Source organism: Phyllobates terribilis, unplaced genomic scaffold (genome assembly GCF_046119375.1).
Source record: "Phyllobates terribilis strain yellow unplaced genomic scaffold, ASM4611937v1 Scaffold_5__5_contigs__length_657084704, whole genome shotgun sequence".
Classification (NCBI taxonomy): domain Eukaryota; kingdom Metazoa; phylum Chordata; class Amphibia; order Anura; family Dendrobatidae; genus Phyllobates; species Phyllobates terribilis.
Window position 1 is genome coordinate 286,316,715 of NW_027362765.1, and position 12,607 is coordinate 286,329,321.

The 12,607-nt window shown below is 40.7% G+C and overlaps 1 long non-coding RNA gene across 1 annotated transcript; it reads right to left on the minus strand.

Annotated features, from left to right (window-relative positions):
- Nucleotides 1-3,373: 3,373 nt before the first annotated feature.
- LOC141271126 (uncharacterized) lies at nucleotides 3,374-12,176 on the minus strand. Its single transcript, XR_012321840.1, has 3 exons — nucleotides 12,031-12,176; nucleotides 8,301-8,432; nucleotides 3,374-4,900 (listed from the first exon to the last, which is right to left on the minus strand). It is a non-coding gene; the product is annotated as an uncharacterized lncRNA (long non-coding RNA).
- Between the last annotated feature and the right edge of the window lie 431 nt (nucleotides 12,177-12,607).

Consider the following 12,607-nt stretch of genomic DNA (forward strand, 5'->3'; position numbering starts at 1 on the left):
AAATTATATTTTCACATGATCTGCTGGCCTCTGGTTTTTATTAGTGTTTGTCTGATGTTTATATCACATACAGAAATATAATTGCAATCATATTATGAGTACCAATAGGTTATATTGACAGTTAGAATGAGTTAATGCAGCAAGTCAATATTTGCAGTGTTGCCCCTTCTTCTTCAAGACCTCTGTAATTCTCCCTGGCATGCTCTCAATCAACTTTTGGACCAAATCCTGACTGATAGCAGTCCATTCTTGCATAATGAATGCTTGCATTTTGCCAGAATTTGTTGGTTTTTGTTTGTCCACCCGTCTCTTGATGATTGACCACAAGTTCTCAATGGGATAAGATCTGGGGAGTTTCCAGGCCATGGACCCAAAATCTCTATGTTTTGTTCCATGAGCCATTTAGTTATCACCTTTGCTTTATGGCAAGGTGCTCCATCATGCTGGAAAAGGCATTGTTGGGCGCCAAACTGCTCTTGGACGGTTGGGAGAAGTTGCTCTTGGAGGACATTCTGGTACCATTCTTTATTCATGGCTGTGTTTTTAGGCAAGACTGTGAGTGAGCCGATTCCCTTGGCTGAGAAGCAACCCCACACATGAATGGTTTCAGGATGCTTTACAGTTGGCATGAGACAAGACTGGTGGTAGCGCTCACCTCTTCTCCGAATAAGCTGTTTTCCAGATGTCCCAAACAATCGAAAAGGGGATTCATCAGAGAAAATGACTTTGCCCCAGTTCTCAGCAGTCCACTCCCTGTACCTTTTGCAGAATATCAGTCGGTCCCTGATGTTTTTTCTGGAGAGAAGTGGCTTCTTTGCTGCCCTCCTTGAAACCAGCCCTTGCTCAAAGAGTCTCCGCCTCACAGTGCGTGCAGAAGCACTCACACCAGCCTGCTGCCATTCCTGAGCAAGCTGGGCACTGCTGGTAGTCCGATCCCGCAGCTGAAACAGTTTTAAGATACGGTCCTGGCGCTTGCTGGTCTTTCTTGGGCGCCCTGGAGCCTTTTTGACAACAATGGAAGCTCTCTCCTTGAAGTTCTTGATGATGCGATAGATTGTTAACTGAGGTGCAATCTTTGTAGCTGCGATACTCTTCCCTGTTAGGCCATTTTTGTGCAGTGCAATGATGGCTGCACGTGTTTCTTTAGAGATAACCATGGTTAACTGAAGAGAAACAATGATACCAAGAACCAGCCTCCTTTTAAAGTGTCCAGTGATGTCATTCTTACTTAATCATGACTGATTGATCGCCAGCCCTGTCCTCATCAATACCCACACCTGTGTTAATGGATCAATCACTAAAACGATGTTAGCTGCTCCTTTTAAGGCAGGACTGCAATGATGTTGAAATGTGTTTTGGGGGTTAAAGTTCATTTTCTGGGCAAATATTGACTTTGCAAGTACAGTAATTGCTGTTAAGCTGATCACTCTTTGACATTCAGGAGTATATGCAAATTGCCATTACAAAAAATGAAGCAGTAAACTTTGGAAAAATTACTATTTGTCTCATTCTCAATACTTTTGGCCATGACTGTACTGCTATCATGTTCCTCCTTTACAGAACAATTTACACTCACAATTGCTAAATGACGGAACGAGTGGGAGAAGGAGACATGCTTGCATACTTCAGTACTTGGATGGCATTTCGGCTGGGCCCACTACCACACAGCCATATAAACACCTCGCGAGTTTCTCAGTGCTGACTCTAGTGTAGATCTGTGTCATAACGACGGGTTTTATTTGCAGGTCTGAGACCCTCCAGTTACATTTACGTACAGTCCATGTGTGGTGATAATATGAGCAGCTGGCATTTGATATAAGGACATAGATACCTATACGGGATTAAAGGGGTTGTCTGCTGCCTTCTGCATTAGGCGATGAGCAGTTCTGATGAAGTTGCATCTACATATAACTGCTTGGATGTGTACAAAAAGGGCAGGTATAGTGCACACTTCCTATTTTAAAAAATATTCGAGGTGCATGATCCTGCCGATCAGGCACTCGTGTTGATGTGACACCATCACATCCCAATTTGGAAGTCAGAGGCACTGTATAACCAATTTAAGCTAAATCTAAACCACCCTCAAAACTCTGGTTTTCTCGATGCACCCTAAGCAATGCTGAATGGTTATGCTATGCTGCCCTCCAACTCCGGGGAACTGCACAGTAGAAGCTCGGTAAGTGTATGTTCATAGTGTTTTTTTTTACAGTCGTCAAAAAGGTTTTGCTTTTCAAACAGAAGACAATTCCGGATTTGCTCTTTTTCTCGTCTTTTGTAAACCTGAAGTGTCTTTTTTAGTGCAATTTTACTTTTTTTTCCCCACTGGTGTTTTTTCACCATCTTTTCCATCTATTAATTAAGGACGAAAATTCAGTTCTTTTTAAAGCAAAAACTATGACAAAATTTTGAAAAAGATGCCCGGCATCCTCTTAACCTTCTTATTGACTATCATTATACAAGTATGTAGTGCCTTCCTAGTGTAAAACGCCTGATGACTGTACATGCTGCTACTTTTAATCACTTGGTGTCTTTGAAAGCCTGAAGCATTTAAAAGAAGTTTCAAAGCATTATTATATGTTGTTTTCTCATAAAAATTAATAGAACCATTCTTTTGATTGATTTTTGTTGCATTTTTTCCGCCATTATTATGATTGTACCTGCTGAAAAAGTGGTGGAAAAAGACGCAGGGTCCTCTAGTTGTTGCTGATGCGCACAGTTTCTATAAATATGCCCTGCAAAAAGGAATGCCACACTAAAACAAAAAGTAAAAAAGATATAATTTGATTAGTTGGCTAAAATTATGTTTACATTTTTAATAATAAATATACATAAATTCCATGGAAATGGCACAATAGACAAGTCTTAGGAGATTATATAAGTAAATAATAAAAAGTTACAATGACTAGCAAATATCGACTAGATATGGTACAAAAATGGTCATAATCATGTCCTTAGGTGCAAGAGTCACACTGAATCCCCTCTCTGAAATTACTCAGGAGGCTGGACATGAAAGTACTCCCACAGCAAACATTGCTAGTAGTGTTGAGCGAGTATGTTCTGTTAACCCTTTCGCCGAGTATGCTCGGGCCGAGCTCCGAGTATTTACAGCTGCTCAGTGATAAGGTTAAATCGCTCCCGTGTGCATGATTTGCAACTGTTTGACAGCTTTATTACATGTGAGGAATGCAAAAGAAACAATCATACCTCACATGTATTAAAGCTGTCAAACAGTCGCAAATCATGCACACGGGAGTGATTCAACCATATCACCGAGCAGCTATAAATACTCGGAGCTCGGCCCGAGCATACTCGGCGAAAGGGTTAACAGAACATACTCGCTCAACACTAATTGCTAGGTCTTGCCACTGGTCCAATCTGCTGAGCCAGAAATCCATGGGATCAGACTCGGTATCTGCCGGAGAAAGGACACAGTGCAGGTACGACTGAACCTTGTTGTTCAGACTGTACAACCCTGTTTGCTGATGGGCATCAGGATGGTGCAGCAGCAGGTAAAACATCTGGTCCATCATGTCTTCTATACTCTAATCGCTGCTGCCTTAGATATTTGTTGCAGCTGTAGTGCTGTTACATGTGGGAGAATGCCGTCCCAAAAACTCATTAATAATTTTGACAAAATTTGTGAATCTTAAGGATGAAAGTTTCAGTTATGGAATTCAAAGAATTTTGGTTTCATAATTTACAACAATTTTGATCACTGTGCCCTGCCCTCCTCAGAACCCCATTCCTGCAAAGGGTGCTTCTTGGGAAAGTCACTTTAGATTGACAAACAATAAAATTAAATTTCAGCAAAAATTAGAGAGAAGGTAGAATTGTCAGACATATTGAAAAATTTATTTTAGGAAAAATGTAGCATTTTGTGCCAAAACCTGACAGTCACAACTTTTTTTTTTATAGGTATCTTGCATTGAGACTGAGCGCATGCGATTCTTTTGCATCAATTTGGCATCGATTGTAATGAACTTGGACATGTGGGAGTTCATTTTCCACACAAACGGACAACTGAAAGCATGTTTCTTGGGCACATAAAAGGCTAACTGACGACACAATGAAGGTAGGGAAGGACAAGTAGGAAAATCAATAAATGAAGATGATGATGACAACAATCAGGCACTACTTGTGGTGATCACAAGGAGAAGGACAGCTTGAGCCTTGCTCATCTTGCTAGCCTGTTTGCTTTTCCTACATGAGCAGGAGTTGCCGTTTCATGTGATATTGGAGTGATGTTCCAAGTTGACAAGTGCCTGTACATCCTGTACCTGGCTTATTTTCCAACATCATAGCCTGCAAAATGCAATAGATTGGTCCTCCGGCAATGTGAAAAAGAATTCCCACACCCGAAATGCCCATACTTAGGAATCGCCACCACCACAGCTTTCTGGCACTGTTGAGCCTTCTCCACTAACAGCATGTGCAACCTCACCTGCTCCAGAGCTGACCACAGAAGAAGCAGATTTAGCCCGAAGATCATTTAACCACACATCACCTATGTTGTGTATTGCCAAGGCCAATACCATCCTCCTCTGATGACATCACATCCTTGCCTGGTTCCCAGATTTTGTCCACCAAAGAATCACCATCAATATCCCTGATTCTGCTGTCAGAAAAGGTCAGAAAAGGCTTGAGCTCCTTGCCCACCTTGACTGATTCCCACCCTGAGATTTGCCCTAGCTCAAAGTGCTATTACCACTGCCATTGCCCCTACCACCACAGCTTGGAGAGCAAGCAGCACAGCTTGGCATTAATGTTGTCTTCCATTTCCACCTGCCCCATGTCATCTGAGTACAAAAGCTGACTTATTCTCTCAAAAAATCACCTGGAAGAAGCTCTTCTGGTGTGGTATCTTTCTTAGTCCCTGGGGTGCTGAGAGTTAGGGGAGGTTCTACGAAGCAAAACAGAAACAGGTGTCATTGACGGAATGTACATTTCACTATATACAACTTTAAAGTATCATTGTGCCGGAGGAGGTGGACTAAGCAAAACACTGACTCCAGCTGATGATGTTCCTGTCAGAGGCTACATCATCCTGCTGTGACTGAGCGGAGCGATGTGACATATTTTCTATTACGCCCTCTGCTTCCTCCCTGCTGATACGCTTGCCATAGGTAGAAAAGGCCAATTGTGACCTGCGTTTCATACTATTATTGCTGGGATGCTTATTGACAGAAGTGCTGGGGATGCTACGGTATGGGTGTTTCCTTCATCGCTACTTTCATTGCCAGAGCCAAATTTTGGTTTAACATACAATATGGACACAAATATAATTTTAAGTCCTTTACCAATTTTTTTTACCGCACCTAACCAACCCTAGAAAACTATGAAATCAACCTCAAATGAAAGGCAGGGTTTACGTGACAGCCAAAAAGGCTAACGCAACACCAGCCTGCCTGTAATATGGGTGCAGCATGTATTGCTCTCTAATTTAACAATTTATACTTGTTTGCCAATACAGACCTGCATTGTTAAAGACCTCAGTTTACTCTAATAATTTTTTTAATATGTTTGGATAAAACAGATTAATTCCCATGCCCAAAAAGCACCATGTAACAACGAAAAATGCCAGGAGGTAGGAACAAAGCCTCAACATCCAGCAACAGCCTGTAGTATAGTTGTTGAGAGTACGGTTGTTAAATTGGAATAATCAAACCGGTGCAAGAAGTAATGGTGTCTATAATGTGTTCAAAATTTTATTTTTGTTTTTTAAAAGACTATTATCTCCCCTGACCAAAAAAACCTAAGCCAGAATGGGAGGTAAAGGCATGGCAAGTTATTTGTGGAGGCAGCCAGCAGTATAATTTTACATACAGTTGTTAAATTTGACTATTAAGACAGTTGTAAAACCTTAACTTTTTGTTTTTAAATTATTCCCCCACCTTCTTGAACAAAAATGCGATGTAATCCAAAATACTATGTTGCAAAATAGGTAAATGTAGGTTCACATCTTGAAACAAAAATATGGTAACAGCATACAGCGTGGTTGTGGAGAATACAGCTGATAAATTGGATTATTAAACCAGGTAATCAAAAAAGTTAAATGTGCCTGCTTTATAAAATACTGAAGAAAAAAAACTTCATTCCTTTCCAAGTACATAAGGCATAAAAAGCTTGTTAGTTTTGCATTCGAAAAGTAAAAACCTGCAACAGGCTTATTGGGGTGGTGTGTACGAGTATATTATTGGACTAGTACAACAAAGAAGTGTGCAAAATTGCAAAAAAAAATGTAAAAATTTTTAACAACATGCACGTTTTATGAATTAGAAAGTTGAATTTATTTTTCTGGATTCTGTAGATTCATGATTTTTATTAAAAAAATAATAATAGTTTTCCTGCGCGTGACACACAAGCCTGGGTTTCAGGATTCTTCTTTACTAGCAAAATTAGGACACAGGGTATTGAACTACCCTCCTGTTTTGCTATTATAGTGTGGGAAGATTTTACTGCTTTTTTATTAAAGTGCTGCTGTGCTGTTACTGCAGAAGGCTCAGACTGGCCCACTGGGAAACCGGGAATACTCCGGAGGGCCCCAGAACTTTGAGCAGGCCCCACTTCTAAACTCCTACAGGCCTGCGCACATCAATTACTAGATGTTGCTATATTCCAGGAGGCTGAGGGCATAAGTGACTGCCAATCCGGATCCCTCCCCCCACTGCTGGACACAGCATGGCACCAATACTGTGGGTTGATGGCAGGATGATACTCGCCAATCAGGAGAGAGAGTGGCGGAGACTATTTTGCGCAAAAGTGAGAAGAAGAAAGATTGAGCAGGAAGTAAACAGAATGGCAGGGAGCAGGTGAGAAAGGAAGCGAAAGCATATATAAAGGACACAAGGGGAGAAGACGAGATGGGAATACATGTGTCATCTCTGTGTGTTTTGTGTCTGTACTGTAGAAACATATTTGTGCATTGTGGTACAATGGTGTAACATCTTAACCAATTCATTTTCGGACCATTTTCCCCCATTCTTGACCAGGCACATTTTCGTGTTTTATCGTACATGCTCTATTAGAGGCTCTAAAAAGTTTTCTCTTTCAAATTCAAATAATTTTTTCTCCCTTTTTTCACAATACGTGGAGTTTAATTTTTATTTTATTTTTATATTCCTTATTTTTGCTGATCTTGGAAGCAAATGTAAAGAAAATTAGGAAATACATGTCAATTTTTACTTTTATTTTGACTAGAAAGGACCACTAAAAACATTTTAAATTGTGTTCCTTTTCTGTAAAAATTATTTTTAAATATTGGACTTTATGTTCAATGGGGGCGGGGCTAAAACGATTCAGGCTAGCAGTGTTGATTTTTTGTTTTGTTGTATTTATGATTTTTTTAATTTTTTTGCATTTTGTATTTTTTTTTTAATTTATTTTATACACCCTACCCCTCCATAAGTTCTTAAAAGACCGGAGGAGGGGAAGGCATATTTGCCCCAGTTACAGGAAAATTTCAGGCCCTGAATGGGTCTCCCAGGACCCAACAGCTGTGCTCCCTCCCCACAACCAGTGATCACATGTTCACTGTGTCTCTTTCCTCATGTGCGGGCATTTCAGGACCTTAGGTATCCATGGCTATGACCACTAACAACTAGCTAACTGTGACTATATCAGTGGTCATAACCATGGATACCAAAGGTCCTGCAATGCCTGCACATGAGGAAAGAGACATAGCAAATCAGAAGGACTATACTACATTTCTAATTGGAGATATTTTCTAATATTATTATTATTACTACACCTACTACATATTGGGATAGAATCTTAAAGATGGGAATACCCCTTTAAGTCTCTTTGGTCAAGCGCCAGGCGTCACATAACGTGGTTACCATCTACCAGTCCTATTGGGTGTAGTGTTCACACGACGTGGTCAGTACCTGCAGTCAATCCAAATGGCTAGTTTCTTGTTTACATGGGGGTGCAAGATTTTTATGGGGAGAAGGGCTAAATTCTTATTTATTGTATAGTGATAACGAGCTAGATTTTTTTTTTTTATAGGAACAGTAAATTTAACATCCATGGCTTGTAACAAGTGCAATTTAGAAATCAAACAGGTAATATCAGTTATGGAGGACAGGATTTTTGACTTGTCATCACATTCCACTGAAGCACAATACAACATTTCCGGAGTCTTGAAAGGCTGATAACAGGGAACAACAGAATTATTGATGTCACCTAAACAACTGTCCTACTGATGAAACTTATACCCACTGACAAACACTAATTAGGTGAACTGGATTCCAAAAATAACATACTAGGGAGTGAGGGGTGGAGAACGCACATGATACACGTACCATCTTGGGAGATCCTGTGACCTTGGGTGAAACATTCTTTACACATTTACAGCAGGCTCAAGGTGGAAGCTACGACATTGAGTAGATTCCTAATTACCAGGCTGTGATCAGTTCATTTTCAGGCTGGGAAATCTGTAAAAACAAAAGGAAAAACACAAATGTAAAATCAATGAATTTTATTGAATGTGAAGAAGGCAATCTGTTAAATAATCAGAGACTTGGGTGATAGAATAAAGGTAACCTGTCGCATTGTACATGCAGTCTGATCTGTGTACAGCACGACATAGCGGAAAAGCTGAGCAGAGTGATACATAGGTGAGTGGGAAAAGATTCAGTATAGGGCTGGGGTCACACCAGCGGATAAGAAATCGTTCAGACTTGCATCCAGAAAAGTGGGATGATTTTTTTCTCACTTGTTATCCGTATACAATCTGTTTTGTTTTTTCTACAGCAGCAGCTATTAATCATTTTACAGATTCCTATGTTACAGAATTGTAATGTAGCTGTAAAAATCAGATACTGTACTGTGGCTTCATATAGTATCTGATATTATTTTGCACACCCAGGGGCGTACATAGGAATCATGGGGCTCCATAGCAGAAGTTCTAATTGCCCCCCCCCCCCCCCCCCAAAAAAAAGTAAATAATTGTTGCCTATATACTGGAATGGGTGAGTCTGATCCGATTTATAGAAGAAACAAGTGCACGCTGTGGTATTTTCACATGCAGATTTGGTCAGTAACAAATATCACTCATCTGCACTGCGCCATTGAATAACATTGGTCCGAGTGGTGTTTATTTTTTTCATGGACACTGTCGAAGATATGGTAGTGTGAACAAGCCCTAACTTGTATTTTATTTATTGACATTCCTGGTGTTTCTAAGCATGCGAGTCCAGTGGGCGGTCTTAGTAGTGATTGACAGCTATCTCTGCCAGCACAGGCATACAGGGAAGACTGTCAATGGCTAGTAGGACCGCACACCGGACTTACAGTTGAAACCAGAAGTTTACATTCACTATATAAAAGACACATATGAATGTTTTTCTCAATATCTGACATGAAATCAGAATAAACCTTTCCCGTTTTAGGTCAATTAGGATTACCATCATTTTTAATATTTGCCAAATGCCAGAATAATGAGAGAGAGAATGTTTTAAGGCATTTTTATTACTTACTGCAAAGTCAAAAGTTTACATACATTTCATTATAAGTTGGTACCATTGCCCTTAAACTGAATGACTTGGGTCAAACGTTTGGGATATCCTCCCACAAGCTTCTCACAATAGTTGGTTGGAATTTGGGACCATTCCTCCTGATAAAACTGGTATAACTGATCCAGGTTTGTAGGTCGCCTTGCTCGCCCCGGCCTTTTCAGCTTTGCCCAGAAATATTCAACAGGATTGAGATCAGGGCTTTGTGATGGCCACTCCAAAACATTGACTTTGTTATCTTTAAGTCACTATGTTACCATTTTGGCAGTATGCTTCGGGTCATTGTCCATTTGGAAGACCCATTTCAGCCCAAGCTTTAACTTCCTGGCTGATGTCTTGAGATGTTGCTTCAGTATTGCCACATAATCTTCTTTTCTCATGATGCCATCTATTTTGTGAAGTGCACCAGCCTCTCCTGCAGCAAAACAACCCCACAACATGATGCTGCCACCCCCGTGTTTCACAGTTGGGATGGTGTTCTTAGGCTTCCAAGCTTCTCCATTTTTCCTACAAATGTAACGATGGTCATTATGCCCAAAAAGTTCAATTTTAGTTTCATCAAACCACAGGACATGATGCCGAAAATTAAGGTCTTTGTTCCTGTGTGCATTTTCTAACATTAATCTGGCTTTTTTATGTTTCTTTTGGAGTAATGGCTTCTTCCTGGCAGAGTGGCCTTTCAGCCCATGTTGATACAGTACTCGTTACACTGTGGTTATTGACACAATCTTACCAGCTTCCGCCATCATCTTCACAAGGTCTTTTGCTTTTGTCTTTGGGATGATATGGACATGTCGGACCAAAGCACGTTCATCTCTGGGACACAGAACCCGTCTCCTTCCTGAGCGGTATGATGGCTGGACATTCACATTTTGTTTGTACTTGTGTATAATTGTTTGTATAGATGAACGAGGCACCTTCAGGTATCTTGAAATTGTACCCAAGGAAGAGCCAGACTTGTGCAAGTCCACAATTCTCTTCCTGATATCTTGGCTGATTTCTTTAGCCTTTCCCATGATGCTACACAAAGAAGCAGGGTGTTTCAGGTGTGCATTAAAATACATCCACAGGTGTGTCTCTCATTAACTCAGATGTTGCCAGAAAAACCTATCAAAAGCTTCCAAACACATGACATCACATGGGCAGTCCAGAATTGTTTAAAGGCATAGTAATCTTAGTGTATGTAAACTTTTGACTTTGCAGTAAGTAATAAAAATGCCTTAAAACATTTTCTCTCTCATTATTCTGGCATTTGGCAAATATTAAAAATTAAGTTAATCCAAATTGACCTAAAACGGGAAATGTTTATTCTGATTTCATGTCAAATATTGAGAAAAACATGCATATGTGTCTTCTTATATAGAGTATGACACCATTTATTTCAATGAATAAAATGAAAGTTTTACTGAAATTTTTCCCACAAAAATCTATATCAATCTAATCAACTTCTCCTGCTCTATAATATCCGGCCTGGAGATCAGATACCATTTAGAACATGACAGGTTCCCTTTATTAAACTCAGACCACTGAAAGTTCTGCATTTCTGTTACTGTCCCTGTGCCCTATAATCAGTCATTCGCTGTAAGGAAATGTATTTCTCTGGCTCATATAGGGTGTACTGTACATATATTGGTGCCATCAATGCAGCTGGGCTGTTTGACTGGCACTGTTATGGGACACTGTGCCTGGATCTAATACAGGACTATTTTAAGGTACTTCTTCTAGTGCCGTCAGGAGGACAGGGCTTTAGTATAGGAATTGTGGCTCACTTTGTTAAGGGGCTATTAGAAAAATTGTGGTTACTTTGGGTATGGTGGCCATGTTAGTTCTAGTATAAGGCGCACTTCTGTTATGGGGCAATCACAGGGACACGTCAGTCAGCTCTAGCATGGGGACAGTATGGTTGCCTCTGTTAAAGGTAATCTGTCAGCTTGGAAATGTAGTGCACTCTTCCAGCAGCATTTCAGGGAGCATGCGGAGCTGAACAGATGATGAATGATGTATTGTTTTGTGGGAAAACAGTTCGTACACCTTGTATATTCTTCAATGACTGCTTTCTGTGCTCTCAGGTCCAGTAGGCGGGCCTAAACAGTGATTGACAGCTATCTCCATATGCACATTTACACAGGGAAAGCTGTCAATCACTGGACTCATATACATACAAACACCAGGGATTTAATTGCATAAAATACATGCACCGAACTGTATATCAATCTGTTCAGCTCCTCCGGCTCTATATCATGCTGCTGGTGGATTGCACTGTATTTCCAAGCTGACAGGTTCCCTTAGTTGTATACAATGTCTGTCACTCATAGACATATTATGGGGACAATATTGTGGATGTGGCATGTACCTGTCCCTCTTTCAAATCTTCACAAGTAGATCAGGCAGCTGGAAAACATATAACCCACTGTAGGAAAAAATATCCAAATCTATAGACAGAAAATCCCCTGTGTGGATCTAGTATTGCATACAGCTCAGGTCTGGATGTTCTGTAACCTCCAGGTCAAATACGTACCTAGTTATCACGTGCAGATAAAATGTAGGCCAGAGGTAGGCAGCTGTCCAACAAGTTCCGGCTTATGCGGCAGATAGCGTGCATGATCTGCTAGTACTTGTAGTTCTATCACCAGTAGTTTACCTGAGAAATGCAAACATCTGACGCTGCTTACAGAGATTGGCCAGAATTCTGGGTGTTATCAAAACTGGTGCTGTAACTCTGTAAGTGTATGGTCACTGAGCTCTCCAGTGCTGCCAGCAGAGGCAGCATTACCTCTGCAGCACCAGAGGACACTGAACATGGCCACATCCAGCATTCTGGCCACCTTCAGAGCAGCGCTTACAAGCTCTAAAAGTAGATTGCAAAATTGCTTGTTTTTTTTTTTTACATGTTTTTCAGGTTCAGTTTATGGGGCGCTTTTCCAGGTAGATTCTGAGCAGAATGCACCTGAAAAAGACACTATGTGGACAAAGCCTAAAGTATGCGTATATGTGGAACCCCAGGGGTCTGGTTACCACAGTAATAGCAATATTACGTCTGTGAGCAGGTGGGAGGTCTCCTGGTCAGGAATCCTAAGCATGCCACACCTCCTGCC